This window comes from Elephas maximus, chromosome 1, assembly GCF_024166365.1.
Source record: "Elephas maximus indicus isolate mEleMax1 chromosome 1, mEleMax1 primary haplotype, whole genome shotgun sequence".
NCBI lineage: Eukaryota > Metazoa > Chordata > Mammalia > Proboscidea > Elephantidae > Elephas > Elephas maximus.
In genome coordinates, this window is record NC_064819.1 from 177595 (window position 1) to 192842 (window position 15248).

Sequence of the window (15248 nt, forward strand, 5' to 3'; positions counted from 1 at the left end):
AAACGGTTCTCCCCTCATAACTTGTTACTGGGGCCTCATGACCTTGCTTTCTGTCCCCCAAGGTGCTGCTATCTGATTTTGTCGCCCAGACTTTGGGAGTTTGAGCAGGACTAGCCGCCCTGGCCTGGTGTGTGATGATTGGCAGGCAGCTGAGCCCCTCCTTCACATCTGTCAACACAGCTGGCTGCAAGCAAGTTGCTGCCCGTGACCACTGTCTGCAGGGACCACAGAGGGCGGGGATTGAAACTGGGGTGAATACCTCACTTTCGTTGCTTGGAAAGTAGAAGTCCACGTTGATGCTTCTTCCCAAAGTCCCAAATTTTTCAGCAGGAATTGGGTCTGTTGGACCAGGTCTGAAGCTGAGAGAAGAATCAGCATTCAAAAGCAGCCATCAAGGTAGGTGACCTGCCTGGTCTTCTCTCCAGAGACCAGGAAACCAACACTACGCAGCCTTGTTACCAGGGTGCCCCTGCCGCCAGTCGGTCTACCGTATGGCAGGAAAAGGCAATCACTTGTCAGTTAGCATGTTCTAGAGAGCTGGCTGCATTTTCCTTCCATCCTCTCTCTCCGCAAAATTATCATTGCTGTTGCTCCTCTTTATGTTTCAAAGAGTTGGGAGGGTTTTGTTTTCATTATAATAAATCATATGATTTATTGAAATTATTATGTTGGTAAATATGGCTTTGTTCCAGAATTTGGCTTGATTGAATCTGTTCCCCTTTCAAGTGGTACCAGAGAGGACAGTTTGCCACAATTCTGAGGGGCACGCTGCCCACCCAGAGGGCTGTCAACCTCTAGGAGGGATCCCCAGGGAGCACTGTGCATTTTCTGCTGTGGAAACTAGAGGGTTAAAGTCTTGAAATGGCTGGAGCAGAATCACAGAATCATGCCTATTTACTTAAGCTTATCACAGTGGGCAGCCTGGTCAATCATTTACTGACACAAGGCTGTTTCCTACCTTTGATGGGGGACCACTGAAGTCCTTGCCTGGCTGAGTCTCTCTGTGGAATAGACACAGGCAACGGAGAAGATAGCCTTCTTTAAGCTGGAGCTCGTATTCTCTTCTGTCTGGAGTAAGTTTTACCCTACCCAGAGGAGAAGATGCCACAGGGTCCTCCTAGCTCAGTGATAACCATCAGCAAGATTCATACACAAATCTAACACCTGATATCACCCCAGGCCAGTGACCACTGTCTGCAGGGTGTGTCATGGAAAAGTACCTTGACACCAGCACTGGTTTTAGAGCAGACCTGAGTTCAGATCCTGGCTTCAGCACCCCCTACTTGTGTGACCATTGAGCCTTTGAGTCTCTTTTCCTTCATCCATGAAATAGAGCCTGTGGCTGGTGGGGTGGTGGTTAAGTGCTACAGCTGCTAACCAAAAGGTCAGCACTTGGAATCCACCAGGTGCTCCTTGGAAACCCTATGGGGCAGTTCTACTCTGTCCTATAGGGTTGTTATGAGTTGAAATCGACTTGATGGCAATGGGGTTTTTTACGGTGGCTTTGTTTTTTTTTTTTTTTTTGGAGAGAGCATCCCTTATTGCCCAAGGCCTAGAGGGAAGTTTACTAACTGTAGTACAAGGTCTTAAGTGACCCTTGAAGCAGGGAAAAGTTATTTAAATCATTATCAAAGGAATGTGGATTTTTTTCCCCTTCAAGTCCATACATTCTGGAAATACTTTTTTTTTTTAATTAATTTTTATTAAGCTTCAAGTGAACATTTACCATTCCAATCAGTCTGTCACATGTAGGTTTACATACATCATACTCCCTTCTCCCACTTGCTCTCGCCCTATTGAGTCAGCCCTTTCAGTCTCTCGTTTCGTGCCAATTTTGCCATCTTCTCTCTCTCTCTATCTTCCCATCCCCCCTCCAGTCAAGAGTTGCCAACACACTCTCCAGTGTCCACCTAATTTAATTGGCTCACTCTTCATCAGCATCTCTCTCCCCCCCCCGCTGACCAGTCCTTTTCATGTCTGATGAGTTGTCTTCGGGGATGGTTCCTGTCCTGTGCCATCAGAAGTTCTGGGGAGCATTGTCTCTGGGATTCCTCTAGTCACATTCATATCATTAGGTATGGTCTTTTTATGAGAATTTGGGGTCTGTATCCCATTGGTCTCCTGCTCCCTCAGGAGTTGTCTGTTGTGCTCCCTGACAGGGCAGACATCGATTGTGGCCGGGCACCAACTAGTTCTTCTGGTCTCAGAATAATGTAGGTCTCTGGTTCATGTGGCCCTTTCTGTCTCTTGGGTTCTTAGTTGTCGTGTGGCCTTGGTGTTCTTCCTTTGCCTTTGCTCCAGGTGGGTTGAGACCAATTGATGTATCTTAGATGGCCGCTTGTTGGCATTTAGGACCCCAGGTGCCACAATTCAAAGTGGGATGCAGAATGTTTTCATAATAGAATTATTTTGCCCGTTGACTTAGAAGTCTCCTCAAACCATGTTCCCCAGACCCCAGCCCCTGCTCCGCTGACCTTTGAAGCTTTCATTTTATCCCGGAAACCTCTTTGCTTTTAGTCCAGTCCAATTAGGCTGACCTTCCTTGTATTGTGTGTTGTCTTTCCCTTCACCCAAAGCAGTTCTTATCTACTGATTGATCAATAAAAAACCCTCTCCCTCCCTCCCTCCCTCCCCCCTTTGTAACCACAAAAGTATGTGTTCTTCTCCGTTTTTTCTATTTCTCCAGATCTTATAATAGTGGTCTTATACAATATTTGTCCTTTTGCCTCTGACTCATTTCACTCAGCATAATGTCTTCCAGATTCCTCCATGTTATGAAATGTTTCAGAGATTCGTCACTGTTCTTTATCGATGCGTAGTATTCCATTGTGTGAATATACCACAATTTATTTACCCATTCATCCGTTGACGGACATCTTGGTTGCTTCCAGTTTTTTGCTATTGCAAACAGAGCTGCAATAAACATGGGTGTGCATATGTCTGTTTGTGTGAAGGCTCTTGTTTCTCTAGGGTATATTCCTATGAGTGGGATTTCTGGGTTGTATGGTAGTTCTATTTCTAACTGTTTAAGATAACGCCAGATGGATTTCCAAAGTGGTTGTACCATTTTACAATCCCACCAGCAGTGTATGAGAGTTCCAGTCTCTCCACAGCCTCTCCAACATTTATTATTTTGTGTTTTTTGGATTAATGCCAGTCTAGTTGGTGTGAGATGGAATCTCATCGTAGCTTTAATTTGCATTTCTCTAATGGCTAATGATCGAGAGCATTTTCTCATGTATCTGTTGGCTGCCTGAATATCTTCTTTAGTGAAATGTGTGTTCATATTCTTTGCCCACTTCTTGATTGGGTTGTTTGTCTTTTTGTGGTTGAGTTTTGACAGAATCATGTAGATTTTAGAGATCAGGAGCTGGTCTGAGATGTCATAGCTGAATATTCTTTCCCAGTCTGTAAGTGGTCTTTTTACTCTTTTGGTGAAGTCTTTAGATGAGCATAGGTGTTTGATTTTTAGGAGCTCCCAGTTATCTGGTTTCTCTTCATCATTTTTGGTAATGTTTTGTATTCTGTTTATGCCCTGTATTAGGGCTCCTAGGGTTGATCCTATTTTTTCTTCCATGATCTTTATCGTTTTAGTCTTTATGTTTAGGTCTTTGATCCACTTGGAGTTAGTTTTTGTGCATGGTGTGAGGTATGGGTCCTGTTTCATTCTTTTGCAAATGGATATCCAGTTATGCCAGCACCATTTGTTAAAAAGACTATCATTTCCCCAATTGACTGACACTGGTCCTTTGTCAAATATCAGCTGCTCATTCATGGATGGATTTATATCTGGGTTCTCAATTCTGTTCCATTGGTCTATGTGCCTGTTGTTGTACCAGTACCAGGCTGTTTTGACTACTGTACCTGTATAATAGGTTCTGAAATCAGGTAGAGTGAGGCCTCCCACTTTCTTCTTCTTTTTCAGTAATGCTTTGCTTATCCGGGGGTTCTTTCCCTTCCATATGAAATTAGTGATTTGTTTCTCTATCCCCTTAAAATATGACATTGGTATTTGGATTGGAAGTGCGTTATATGTATAGATGGCTTTTGGTAGAATAGACATTTTTACTATGTTAAGTCTTCCTATCCATGAGCAGGGTATGTTCTTCCACTTAAGTATGTCCTTTTGAATTTCTTGTAGCAGAGTTTTATAGTTTTCTTTGTGTAGGTCTTTTACCTCCTTCGTAAGATTTATTCCTAAGTATTTTATCTTCCTGGGGGCTACTGTGAATGGTATTGATTTGGTTATTTCCTCTTCGGTGTTCTTTTTGTTGATGTAGAGGAATCCAAGTGATTTTTGTATGTTTATTTTATAATCTGAGACTCTTCCAAACTCTTCTATTAGTTTCAGTAGTTTTCTGGAGGATTCCTTAGGGTTTTCCATGTATACGGTCATGTCATCTGCAAATAATGATAGCTTTACTTCCTCCTTGCCAATCTGGATACCCTTTATTTCTTTGTCTAGCCTAATTGCCCTGGCTAGGACTTCAAGTACGATGTTGAATAAGAGCGGTGATAAAGGGCATCCTTGTCTGGTTCCTGTTCTCAAGGGAAATGCTTTCAGGTTCTCTCCATTTAGAGTGATATTGGCTGTTGGCTTTGCATAGATGCCCTTTATTATGTTGAGGAATTTTCCTTCAATTCCTATTTTGGTAAGAGTTTTTATCATAAATGGGTGTTGAACTTTGTCAAATGCCTTTTCTGCTTCTATTGATAAGATCATGTGGTTTTTATCTTTTGTTTTATTTATGTGATGGATTATATTAATGGTTTTTCTGATATTAAACCAGCCTTGCATACCTGGTATAAATCCCACTTGATCAGGGTGAATTATTTTTTTGATGTGTTGTTGGATTCTATTGGCTAGAATTTTGTTGAGGATTTTTGCATCTATGTTCATGAGGGATATAGGTCTAAAATTTTCTTTTTTTGTAATGTCTTTACCTGGTTTTGGTATCAAGGAGATGGTGGCTTCATAGAATGAGTTGGGTAGTATTCCGTCTTGTTCTATGCTTTGAAATACCTTCAGTAGTAGTGGTGTTAAGTCTTCTCTGAAGGTTTGGTAGAACTCTGCAGTGAAGCCGTCTGGGCCAGGACTTTTTTTTGTTGGAAGTTTTTTGATTACCGTTTCAATCTCTTTTTTTGTTATGGGTCTATTTAGTTGTTCTACTTCTGAATGTGTTAGTTTAGGTAGGTAGTGTTTTTCGAAGAATTCATCCATTTCTTCTAGGTTTTCAAATTTGTTACAGTACAATTTTACGTAGTAATCTGAAATGATTCTTTTAATTTCATTTGGCTCTGTTGTGATGTGGTTCTTCTCGTTTCTTATTCGGGTTATTTGTTTCCTTTCCTGTTTTTCTTTAGTCAGTCTAGCCAATGGTTTATCAATTTTGTTAATTTTTTCAAAGAACCAGCTTTTGGCTTTGTTAATTCTTTCAATTGTTTTTCTGTTCTCTAATTCATTTAGTTCAGCTCTAATTTTTATTATTTGTTTTCTTCTGGTGCCTGATGGGTTCTTTTGTTGCTCACTTTCTATTTGTTCAAGTTGTCAGAACAGTTCTCTGCCTTTGGCTCTTTCTTCTTTTTGTATGTGTGCATTTATCGATATAAATTGGCCTCTGAGCACTGCTTTTGCTGTGTCCCAGAGGTTTTGATAGGAAGTATTTTCATTCTTGTTGCTTTCTAAGAATTTCCTTATTCCCTCCTTGGTGTCTTCTATAACCCAGTCTTTTTTCAGGAGGGTATTGTTCATTTTCCAAGTATTTGATTTCTTTTCCCTAGTTTTTCTGTTACTGATTTCTAGCTTCATTGCCTTGTGGTCTGAGAAGATGCTTTGTAATATTTCGATGTTTTGGATTCTACCAAGATTTGTTTTGTGACCTAATATGTGGTCTATTCTAGAGAATGTTCCCTGTGCACTAGAAAAAAAAGTATATTTTGCAGCAGTTGGGTGGAGAGTTCTGTATAAGTCTATGAGGTCAAGTTGGTTGATTGTTGTAAGTAGGTCTTCCGTGTCTCTGTTGAGCTTCTTACTGGATGTCCTGTCCTTCTCCGAAAGTGGTGTGTTGAAGTCCCCTACTATAAATGTGGAGATGTCTATCTCGCTTTTCAATTCTGTTAAAATTTGATTTATGTATCTTGCAGCCCTGTCACTGGGTGCGTAAATATTTAATATGGTTATATCTTCCTGATCAATTGTCCCTTTTATCATTATATAGTGTCCTTCTTTATCCTTTGTGGCAGATTTAAGTCTAAAGTCTATTTTGTCAGAAATTAATATTGCTACTCCTCTTCTTTTTTGCTTATTATTTGCTTGATATATTTTTTTCCATCCTTTGAGTTTTAGTTTGTTTGTGTCTCTAAGTCTAAGGTGTGTCTCTTGTAGGCAGCATATAGATGGATCGTGTTTCTTTATCCAGTCCGTGACTCTCTGTCTCTTTATTGGTGCATTTAGTCCATTTACATTCAGCGTAATTATAGATAAATAAGTTTTTAGTGCTGTCATTTTGATGCCTTTTCATGTGTGTTGTTGGCCTTTTCATTTTTCCACATACTTTTTTGTGCTGAGACGTTTTTCTTAGTAGATTGTGAGATCCTCATTTTCATAATGTTTAACTTTATGTTTGTTGAGTCGTTACGTTTTTCTTGAGTTATGGAATTGATATTCCTTTTTGTGGTTACCTTATTATTTACCCCTATTTTTCTAAGTAAAAACCTAACTTGTATCGTTGTATATCACCTTGTATCACTCTCCATCTGGCAGTTCAATGCCTCCTGTATTTAGTCCCTCTTTTTGATTATTGTGATCGTTTATCTATTGATTTCCATGATTTCCTGTTATGTGTATTATTTTGTTTATTTATTTATTTTTTAGAATTAATCTTACTTTGTTTGTTTTTGTGCTTTCCCTATTTGAGTTGCGTTGATATCAGGACGTTCTGTTTTGTGACCTTGTATTGTGCTGGTACCTGATATTATTGGTCATCAGGCCAAACAATCTCCTTAAGCATTTCTTGCAGTCTTGGTTTAGTTTTTGCAAATTCTCTAAACTTGTGTTTATCTGTAAATATCTTAATTTCTCCTTCATATTTCCGAGAGAGTTTTGCTGGATATATGATCCTTGGTTGGCAGTTTTTATCCTTCAGTGCTCTGTATACGTCGTCCCATTCCCTTCTTGCCTGCATGGTTTCTGCTGAGTAGTCTGAACTTATTCTTATTGATTCTCCCTTGAAGGAAACCTTTCTTTTCTCCCTGGCTGCTTTTAAAATTTTCTGTTTGTCTTTGGTTTTGGCAAGTTTGATGATAATATGTCTTGGTGTTTTTCTTTTTGGATCAATCTTAAATGGGGTTCGATGAGCATCTTGGATAGATATCCTTTCGTCTTTCATGATGTCAGGGAAGTTTTGTGTCAGGAGTTCTTCAACTATTTTCTCTGTGTTTTCTGTGCCCCCTCCCTGTTCTTGGACTCCAATCACTCGCAAGTTATCCTTCTTGATAGAGTCCCACATGATTCTTAGGGTTTCTTCATTTTTTTTAATTCTTTTATCTGATTTTTTTTCAGCTATGTTGGAGTTGATTCCCTGGTCCTCCAGAAGTCCCAGTCTACATTCTAATTGCTCGAGTCTGCTTCTCTGACTTTCTATTGCGTTGTCTAATTCTGTAATTTTATTGTTAATCTTTTGGATTTCTACATGCTGTCTCTCTATGGATTCTTGCAACTTATTAATTTTTCCACTCTGTTCTTGAATAACCTTTTTGAGTTTTTCAACAGTTTTATCAGTGTGTTCCTTGGCTTTTTCTGCAGTTATCCTAATTTCATTTGTGATATCTTTAAGCATTCTGTAAATTAGTTTTTTATATTCTGTATCTGATAATTCCAGGATTGTATCTTCATTTGGGAAAGATTTTGATTCTTTTGTTTGGGGGGTTGGAGAAGCTGTCATGGTCTGTTTCTTTATGTGGTTTGATATGGACTGCTGTCTCCGAGCCATCACTGGGAAACTAGATTTTCCAGGTAATCAGCTGGTACGCTGGCTCTTAGTTCTGAAAATGATCGCTATCTGCCCGTATTTGTTCGTTCTCTGTCTCTAAGTCTGTGTTTGTTGTTCAGAGTTCGTAGATTGTTATATATGTGATCGATTCACTTGTTTTTCCGAGTCTTTGTTGCAAGAGGGATCCGCGGTAGCGTCCACCTAGTCCGCCGTCTTGGCCCCGCCTCCGAAATACGTTACTTTTAATGAACATGATTCTGCAGTCTTGAATATAACTCCTCTAAATGCAGAAATGTTGCACATTTTCACCACATACGCTTATCAGGCCTTTACGATGGCTCCCGGCTCTTGTAATTACAAGTTACGCCTGAAGATGAGAGAAAAAAAAAAAAGACAGACTCCAACTCATGACCCCAGGTGTGTCAGAGTAGAACCTTGCTCCGTAGGGTTTTCGGTGGCCGATTTTTCAGACATAGATCACCAGGCCTTTCTTCCAAGGTGCATCTAGAAGGTCTCTACCTCCAGCCAGTTAGCAACTGAACTAGTTAGCATTTACACCACCCAGGGACATGCCTGGAGATAGAGGAGAGGCCCTATTGTTCTGAACTTCTTTTAGGGAAGGAGTTGGCTATGTATTAGAAAAGGTAATGTTTGACATTATTTTTGTCAATTATTTATGAAACTGAAGTGAATTCCCTCAGGTAAGGTTTGTGGCAGGAATTTTCAGTGGCTTAGGCAGTTAACTAGATACAGAAATTGAGTCCAGTGTGCAGTCTGGCCCAGACACAAACTCCAGTGTGATTTTGGGTAAATCTGTGGCTACCTTCCAAGAATGTCATGGAAAATTACCAAAAATTGATAAATTTCTATGTAGATGTTAAGCCCTGTAAAATGTTAAGTGTGTGCCTGGCCTGTGTCCAGAATATGTTTATAGATAATGCGAGTGACAGGGGTGATTTTGAAAAGGGTGAAGGGTATCACCCATTGGCCAGATTTACCCACAATAAACTCTGCTGCCTTAGTGGCAGACACACAGGTCCTAACTACCCTTTCTGAGCAACATCAACATCGGGTCTCAAGGCCCCAAACACCCTGGCAGCCCCTGAGGGTATACATAGCTCTTTGTCCCATTTCATATATATTGGATGAGGTGGGGGAGATTATTCTTGAGCCGATAGGTATTATTACTCTACCTGTTACCCTCGAGTCGATTCTGATACCTGGCGACGCTGTGTGTTACTGAGTAGAATTGTTCCATAGGGTTTTCTTGGCTGTAATATTAACAGATCTTCAGGCCTTTCTTCCGTGGTACCTCTGAGTAGGTTTGAACCACCAACTTCTAGGTTAGTTGATGAGTACAAACTGTTTGTACCACTCGGAGACCTATTATTTCATTTACATGTTAGGAAATTAGAATCTGAAAAGCTAATTAATTTTCCTGAGATTATAGCAGTTAGTTAGAAGCTGAATCAGGATTCTGCCCAGCTCTGCCTTACTCTCAGTCCCACTGCTTTTCCCATAAGGCCATGGAATCAGGCATGATGTGTAGAAGCATAAACTGGGGGGTCACTGAGTGAAGCAATTCTGACTAACACAGTCAGAGGTTCTCCACAGCCTTGAACGTACCGTGGTAGAGGCCGGTTGGGGCCACTATAACTAGAGGCCAGCGTTGGATTAGACTGGACCTTCTTTGAGGAGATGTCAAGGAAGGACTGTTCAGGAGCCAAGGGAAGTGTTCTTCATGGTGGCAATAACTGAAGTCTCCACTTAGGTCCTCGATATTTCCTAAGCTTGTTGTCATTAGTTGCTCTAAAGTTGCTTCCAACACATGGCGACCCCATGTGTGCAAAGGAGAACTGTTCCATAGAATTTTCCAGGCTGCCTTCCAAGACACCTCTGGATGGGTTCAAACAACCAACCTTTTGGCTAGTAGTTGAGTGGCTAACCATTTGTACCATGCAGGGACTCCATTATTTCCTAAACAAGCCCAGGTAATTCTCAGGCTAGATCTCTGCCCCTTTCTTTTCCACAGACTCAAGTCCATGAGAGGAAGCCCCACCTGAAGCACAACATCTGAAGTATTTCCAGGGAGAGAAATCGCCTTACCTCAATCCTTCTGTGGGGAATATCTCACCTCATGTCAGCTAATAGCCACTCTGTCTAAATCCAAGGGATTCGGGCAGAAACAGGCTTAAAACGAGAATAATCATCAACATCCCAAATTGATGAGTTAGCTTGGAGTTCAAATAGCTTGTTGTGACATTTAATCAGTAAATAAGTGATGCAGCGTAACAAGCTATCCCCTCACCCCCACTCCGGTTCCACTTTTCTTCAGATACATCCTAAAAATCCCATCAGCCGTCTGGCAGAAATACTAATACAGCCGCAATTCTTGAGCATTTTACAAGATCAAGAAAAAGAAATGCTATCAAGTAATGTAATTGTATAAACATCTTTGCACAAAGGGCTTCTTCTCTGCCCTGACTGACCTCCTACACACCTCAAGCATGTGACAGCAAAGGCATTATAAATAGGGATTACGTTACTTGGTCCATCTATCACTGTTTTCTAATGCAGCTGGCACCACATGAACTGTACTTACATGGTATTATTTTTGTTCCCTAAAACACTAGAATAAAGAGAGAAGATAAAACTGAAATACAAGAACTCATAACATTTCAACTTTACCGGTGGCTTTTATTATTATTTTTGGAAACCCTGCTGCCGTAGTGGTTAAGAGTTACAGCTGCTAACCAAAAGGTCGCAGTTCAAATCCACCAGGTGCTCCTTGGAAACACTGTGGGGCAGTTCTACTCTATCCTTTAGGGTAGCTATGAGTCGGAATCGACTCGATGGCAACAGATTTTATTATTATTATTATTTTCATTAAATCCCCATAACAAATCTATGCGACTTGCCCAAGTCATGAAGCTAGTAAGAAGAGGTGAAATTTGAGTCGAGGTCTGTCCGCCTCCAAAGTTCATGTTCTTTAGCACTTTCTTCTGGGAGAAAATGCGTACCCAATCATGTCTACGCTGTTTGCATTCTGAGTATAAAAGGGTAAGGAGGCCTTCCTGAATTATTTGCTTAAATCTGCAGAATAGATATTTACTCCCCTGCCGCCAGCATGTTCTTGATCCCGCCCAGACTTAAAACTCAATATCACCGTGTTTTTTCTCTCCTCAAGGAGAGGAACTAAAAAACATATGTAAACACACACACACACGAGTGTACACAACACAGAAGAGCAATGGCCCACAGCTCAGCTCTTTGATCCTTTCTGAAGCTGTGAGAGAAAAGTATTCTTACCTCTTGGCTCATGAACATTGTTTTCTTCCTTCTTTTTTAATATAATATAAAATAAATCAATTTTCAAGATATCCCAGGATGAAAAAGTTAGTTCATTTCTGCAGCCAGATTTGTCTTTGAGAAACCTAAGTTTCTTAGAACTCGCCAGTATCTCAATGGTTTTATTTAGTCTTATCTAACAGCCCCATAAGGTAAGTAGTGTTTTCAGGTGACATCCTTTCAGATCTGGAAGCTGAGACTCAGTAAGGTGAGTGCCTGGCTCAGCATCCCTCAGCTAACAAGTCCCATAGGACTTGGAACTCCAGATTCTTCACTCTTTTTTCTAATATGCAAATGGTTTTCTGGGTTCCTAAGGCCTACACATGGTAGTAATGGGGCCCATGAGCTATTTTAAGAAATTGAAAAATGCCAAATGAGTACACAGCCTGTTCTCAGGCTACAGAGGCCTGCTTAAACATTGATTGCTTTGCTTTGGGTTGAAATTCTATTAGGTCTCTGTGGTAATGCTGTTACTCTAATTAGATTTTCACTGAGTAATGAAAATGAAGACACTAATTGTTATTTAATAGAATCTGCTTTAAAGGCAAAAACTTTCCAAGCCCATGTGCATACAAGCAAAGTATGAAATCAAAGAGATCTTGCTAGGAGAAAGGTGAGAAACCACTGTCCTCTAATCTAATCTGTTGTATGCCCATGGGACAGGGCACATAGGTAGGGGTTACAGAGCCCTTTTGATATGGCCCCTCTTGATATACGCAAGACCTCTCTCGACTAATCCCGTGACCAGATGAATGACTCATTGGTCACATTGCAAAATGATAAGGAACCTAAGGAAGTTCTCCTACAAATTGGGAAAATCCATTATGGGTTGGGGTCCCTACCCAGCAGGAACTAGCTGGTTATATAGGAGGTGCTCCATGAATTCTATTTCAGTCCTGAAAAGTTCTGAGGGGTCAGGGGTCAGTTATGCATCCAGAGAGGATCAAGTGCTTTCATGCTCTGCTTCGCTGGGACCTGCTCTTGGCTGGCCACTTGAGGCTACTCCCCTGTGACAGACATACTGTCTGCATGGCAGTCATTCCTAGCTCTTGCTTTGGGTTAATGTGCATCATCATTGCATTTCTACTCCCCAGTTTCTCTGGCCTCAGAGGGTCTAAGGATCTTGGTGCAGGATAACCCATAAGCTTTGGGCAATGAGCGAGCAGAGAGAATGAAGCTTCTGCCCCTGCCCCACTTCAACTTGAAAATTATTTCCCTCTTCTCTACAGTTCCAATGTCAAGTTTCCCATGAGAGCAGTAAAGGAATTAAAGGTCACCAAAAAAGCTGGCAATTCACCGTGCCTTGGAGGGGTTCCCAGAAAGTAAAATGAAAATGAGATTGTTTTCACATAAAACCTCTCTGTTTAAAGAACAGGATTCAAATAGTTTGCATTTGCAGTTTCACTGTGCACTTAGGTAACCCCCACAAAGTCCTTTTTTTTTTTTCTCCTAAAGCCAAAACAATAAAAAACTTCCTGCAGAGAATTCTAACTAGGCAGGATTCTTTTTTGTCATTGCTGGCCTGATGTCTTCAAGGATTCATTCCCTTAAGATAAGCCTTATATAGTGCATTTGGCTGGAGTGCCTGTATATTTCTGTGGGATGATGGCCTTCATCCATCTGGTGGTCCGCTTCATGGTGATCTCATTAGATTTCACAAGGTAAACAGCTGAAATTTTGTGGTTAGTATTTTTTTATATGAGCAAGCTACAAGAGAAGGAAGACTCTACAGGCCAACCACAAGTTGTTGCAGGGAGTGATGCAAAGAAAACCAGTGCCGTATCTGAACGATTCTACCACTTCTGAGGAGACACACTTAACAGTTTCAAACATACGTATCCCACAAGATCCAGCTTTGCTTCCTAGAAAGGAGTCTCTAATATAAGAGAGAACCAGTGGTTATGTTTCCCAGAGCCTGACTACTCTCTGCCCAACTAACCTGTTTCTTTTTGCAAAATAAAAATTCCCCTGATAAGAGGGACTGTGATAGATTCTAGTTGAGGTGCCACCTTGTGGGCCAACAGTCAGGATATAGAAAATAGCCCAACATGGGCATCCTATTTCTGACCCCACTGTTGCTATGTTCCATGGGTTTCTGCCAATTTTTAAACTCCTTGATATCAGCTCCATTTCAGTTCTTTCCATCTGCATCCTCACTGTGAATAAACACAAATATTTATTGATGGCCTTATCCTCAGTTTAGCAACAGTCACTTTGTCTTTCTCAGACTCTGTTAGAGACAGTTTTTAAAGCAGGATGAAATAATCTCGCCACTCATCAGAGATGAGAAGATTTTAAATTGACCGAGTGAGCCAAGCCCCAGGCTCCTTAGAGTCCTCTGTGTTTGGGTGTGGGTGTGTGGGGGTATGTGTGGGTGTATACGTGCACATATGTGTGTGTGCTTTTAATTGTAAATACTCTAAAGATGAAAGGTTCTTAGAAAATATTCATCAATGACAATAAATTGGTAATGAACTATGAATTTAGTAGAGAAAGTAATTATTAAAAAAAAAAAGAAGAAGAAGACATTGGAATTGCCATGGTAGCTAAAGAGAGAACTTGAAGTATTAACCTGTCATGCAGAGAGAACAGTGCATCGCAGGTCTATGTACGATCCTGCCATCAGGTGACAGTATGGCACAGTAGACGGAGACCTGGGTTTTGTTTAAATCTGCCTCTACCGCCTGCTAACCACAGAATGCTGAGCAAGCCATGTCAGCTCTCTTGGCCTCAATTTTCTCATTTTCACAATGGAGGTGGGAGGTGGGAGTAGACAGTCTTTGAGGTCTTTTCTAGTTTAATATTATGTCTTCTATAAAAGCCTAGGAAAGTTAGAAGCAGACATTCAGCCGTGGTTTTTCTCTCTCCAGGACAGCCATCTCCATCTCTTTGGTAAGTAAACTGGGGAGAATGAAACACTGCTGAAGAGGTTTCCAGGCTGTAATCTTGAGGATGTTACAAACTGGAGAGGCTGGGCATCCATCTTTGCCAGCGAAGAAGCCCACTCCACCGGGAGAAGGCAGGGAACCACATCTGAGTGCTTCGTCCAGCTGTCAGCCTGGTACTGACACCCAGCTTTGCCACACCTGTGTGTTACTAATGAGGGTCCCAGGGAGCAGGAGCCTTGACTATTCACCAAAACCCCTTGCTGTCGAGTCGATCACAACTCACTGGGACCCCATAGGACAGAATAGAACTGCCGCATAGGGTTTCCAAGGCTGTGATCTTTACGGAAACAGACTGCCACGTCTTTCTCCCATGAAGCGGCTGGTGGGTTCGGACTGCCAGCCTTTCGGTTAGCAGCTGAGTGCTTCATCACTGAGCTACTAGGGCTCCTTCATGACGATTACCCTCTTTTATACATAGACATAGAGGTGACGTGACTTGCTCAAGGTTATAGAAGCCTGGCAGTGAGTCAAAAGAACTGTGTGTGTTGGGGGAGGTGGGTGGTGAAGCTGTAACCAAAAGAGGGGAGACTGAGGTATGGAGCTGTGCCTCCTCCGAAGGGCACAAAACAATGGTCTAGGGCTGTGCACGAACCTTAAATTTCCTTTGGATCCTGAGACCATCCCTATCCTCCCCTCCTTTCCCTAACCTACCCCAGCTGCCCTGCCCAGAGTTACTCACCCAGGTTGTTGCTAAATGAGGGCCTGTGCTCATGTCCCTTCTTGTAAGCTTCATGAAAGGCTGTTTGTAATGAAGAGAAGGCACAAGCAAGGAAACAAGACTGCATCAAAGCTCTTCCCCGAGGCCCTGAACTGAAAGGGCAGTTTTCTTTGGAAAGACTCCGATTTCCCTCTTTGAATCTGCAGAAATGAACGGTCGTCAGGATGACTGGCAGAATTATGCTGTTTCATTCCAAGCATTGATATTTTTTTGTTTTTATCCTCGGGGGTTATTTCACTTCTC

At 41.4% G+C, this 15248-nt stretch overlaps 1 protein-coding gene across 4 annotated transcripts in view; it reads left to right on the forward strand.

Moving 5' to 3' along the window:
* PHLDB2 (pleckstrin homology like domain family B member 2) overlaps positions 1–15248 on the forward strand; it is a 333291-nt gene continuing 318043 nt past the window's right edge. For 2 of the 4 annotated variants that reach the window (XM_049875765.1, XM_049875785.1), the window contains exon 1: positions 1–396. The gene's annotated coding sequence lies outside the window, so the exon portion shown is untranslated. The remainder of the gene's footprint in view (positions 397–15248) is intronic. The other 2 variants (XM_049875770.1, XM_049875794.1) reach the window with 2 other exon arrangements.